Below are 3415 nucleotides of genomic sequence, written 5' to 3'. Positions count from 1 at the left end.
GAATGTTAATATATCAAACTAGTTGAAAAAAAAAAAGTTTAATGCGGATCGCGGACCGCAGTTTGTCAACCCCTGCCCTAGATAGTTACTTATATTTATAGTAGAATTGCATTATCTTTTTATTAATATAGCACTGTTTAAAAAATAATTTAGTTTTAGAATTAAGGTTATATAAAAATGACAAGAGAAGTTTCAAAATCCTGGCAGAAAATCTAAAAACTTAAAAGATAGTTCTGTAAAGCTAGTTGCAATCCTGTTTAGACATAAACTTGGATTTTATTTGTCATTAGGTTATTTTAGGTAGCTCTTTTCATTAAATAGTTTTTATGATAAGTTTCTAATTTTAAATAATATATTAATACTATCAATTGCTTAATATTTAAACTACTGCAGATTCAATACTCTAATACCATTTATGACTAATAATTTAAAGAAATTTATTACTATATAATTTTAGACTTGAAATAAAGGTTGATGACAGTATTAATGTTTAAATAAGCTAAAAAAAGGAATAAAAGGATAATGTAATTACATAGAGTTGCACTGTTGTTTTGTATTTTGTTTTTATCTGTCTTTACTAGTTTTGGTAATTACCTAGGATGATGTCCACCAATATCAAGCTAAATTTATATTACATTCGATGTCTTTTTTAACTATAATTTTTACATATAAGTTTCTACTTTATATACACAAAAATATAATCTAATTTATTTATCATCAACTAATAAAACTAAAAAATTTGATCTTTTTTATTTACAATATCAAGCGATTATATAAATGAAATAATTTGTATCAATTAAGATGTTGTGAGATGAAATCGATTAAATATTTAAGTATGTACTAATTTATTTTTATTAATACTATTAATTTTCGTAGCCAGTTTGAAACAAAGTATCTTTTTAGATTAAACAAAATAGGTTTTAAACATTGGTTTTTAGCTTAAAAATGTAGTTAAAAAAACGTCGAATATAGTATATATTTCAGCTTGATACTGGTGCAACATCATCCTAGGTAGTTACCCTTATTTCAATTAACTAATTTTAAAAATTTAAAGGAATATTTAAGATTTGTTAGAATAAATTAAAAGAATTTAATTAGTTGCTTTAAAAAAACTCAAAATGAAAGTATAAATCTGTGCCAACAAGGTATTTGAAATTTAGTTACATAGACTACTATATTTGTGTTTTGAATGATTTTATTAGTTTAGAAAACATAATAACACGTACAGAAGTTTTAAAAGTCATTTGCTGATTAAAAATAAAACCAATAAAAATTCATTTTGAACAAGTTTGTAATCTTGCCATTGTATACTAATGGTTTAATAAATTGTGTGTACAATCTGGCTCAAGTAAAACACCTTAATACTAACAGCCTGAAGGAATTGAGCAGTGCTTTTTGGAATCAGTTATATTCATGAATGAAGACGATGAAGCACTTTTGGACGCAGTCGAGATAATATACCCTGAAAATGTTGTACCAGGATCCGAAAGAGTGTCGCTGTAAATTTACGGTAGGATTGGTTAAATACAGATCTTTCCATTAAATCTTAGACAAATTACTTATTTAAAAAAAATATTTTATAGTATGGTCTATTACAAAAGATAACTCTTTATAGTTTTAAATATATAAACCAAAGTTAACTATTATAACTATCCTGAAATAAGTTAATAACAAATACAGTAAAAACATATAAATTAAATTACCACACTAGATAGTTTTGTATAATTATTTATTTTTCGGTTGTTTACGAAAGACTTTTGTTAACTTTTTTGATTAGTTTTGCTCAATAAAACAGCAGTTTTTTATTGATTACAGCTTGATACTTTTAATCTCCCTAACTCTTTATTTCTTTTTAACATTTGTTATTGCTTGTAATCAAGTACTCTAAATCTACTTACAGGGTTGTCACTTTACCTGGAAACATTGAAAAACCTGTAATTTTGAAGAAAATCACTAAAAAACCTAGAATTTTAAACAATTTTTATATGTTATGTTGAAAAATCTAGATATGACGCAACAAATTTATCATATATATATTTTTTTGATCATCATCAAAAATTTCCATTCAAAAACACATTTAAAGTAGCTTAACCGTATATTTTTAATGTTTTTATACTATTTAACACAGTTTTTACCTTAAACTCAATTTTAAACTAAAGATAAACCAAAAAATGTGCACTTTACAAAACTTGGAGGAAATTCTGAAAACCTGGATATTTTTTTAAAATGACTGATAATCCTGTACTAACTAACTATTAGCTCATCCAGATCCGCCTTAAGTGCGTTGTTAAACTAAGATGGTTTTTATATCGTTAGTGATTGTTTCAAAATTTATTCATTAAGAAAAAGCCGTTTGCTCATTGATAATGTAATAAATGATGAAAACTTTGTGAGTAAATAGTTTAGTTCGTATTTTATTAGACAATTTATTTTAGAGCTCTAAAGCTTTTTTGATTGAAAAAAATTAATTAACTGTCTGAAAGAATATTAACATAAATTTGTTCTGATCCCGGATGTACGGCTTACTTGAATTTATTCATCTACTTTAAGGTATAATAGTTTTAGTGTTGTTTTCAGAAAAACAAATTATTTTTATTCTATCTTTCAGAAAATTCGAAAATGTATATAACTAAGAATAAGTTTTTGAATAATTTTGTAGTTACACTGGTTTTTGCATTTTTAAACATTTGTCTGTGTTTTTTAATCAACTGTAATTGATTTTACATACAAGTCTCTGCTTAATTACATTTTATAAAAATAAGTTTTCTAATATAAAAAAAAATCAAAATGGAAGAATAAACCTTTTCCAACAAAGTATTTGAAATTTAGTTACAAAGATTCTGTAACTTTATTATTTGTGTTTTAAATGATTTTATTAGATTAGAAAACATAATAACCCGTACAGAAGTTTTAAACGTAGTTTTCTGATTAAAAATAAGACCAGTATCTATTCATTTTGAACGAATTTGTATTATTGCCATTGTGTACTAATGGTTTAATAAATTGTTCGTACAGTCTGGCTTAAGTAAAACACCTTAATACTAACAGCCTGAAGGAATTGAGCAGTGCTTTTTGTAATCAGTTATATTCATGAATGAAGACGATGAAGCACTTTCGGACGCATTCGAGATAATTTACCCTGAAAATGTTGTACCAGGATCCGAAAGAGCGTCGCTGTACATTTACGGTAGGATTTGTTAAATACAGAACTTTCCATTGATTTTTAGACAAATAACTTTTTTAAATAAAACATTATATAGTGTGGTCTATTACAAAAGATAACTCTTTATAGTTTTAAATATATAAATCAAAGTTAACCATTATAACTATTCTGAAATAAGTTAATAACAAATACAAACATATAATTAAATTACCACACTAGATAGTTTTGTATAATTATTTGTTTTTTGGTTCT

This window comes from Thalia democratica, unplaced genomic scaffold, assembly GCF_965202585.1.
Source record: "Thalia democratica unplaced genomic scaffold, ktThaDemo2.hap1.1 HAP1_SCAFFOLD_646, whole genome shotgun sequence".
Classification (NCBI taxonomy): domain Eukaryota; kingdom Metazoa; phylum Chordata; class Thaliacea; order Salpida; family Salpidae; genus Thalia; species Thalia democratica.
The sequence above is the reverse complement of the archived record's forward strand: the minus strand, read 5'-3'. Positions refer to the sequence as shown.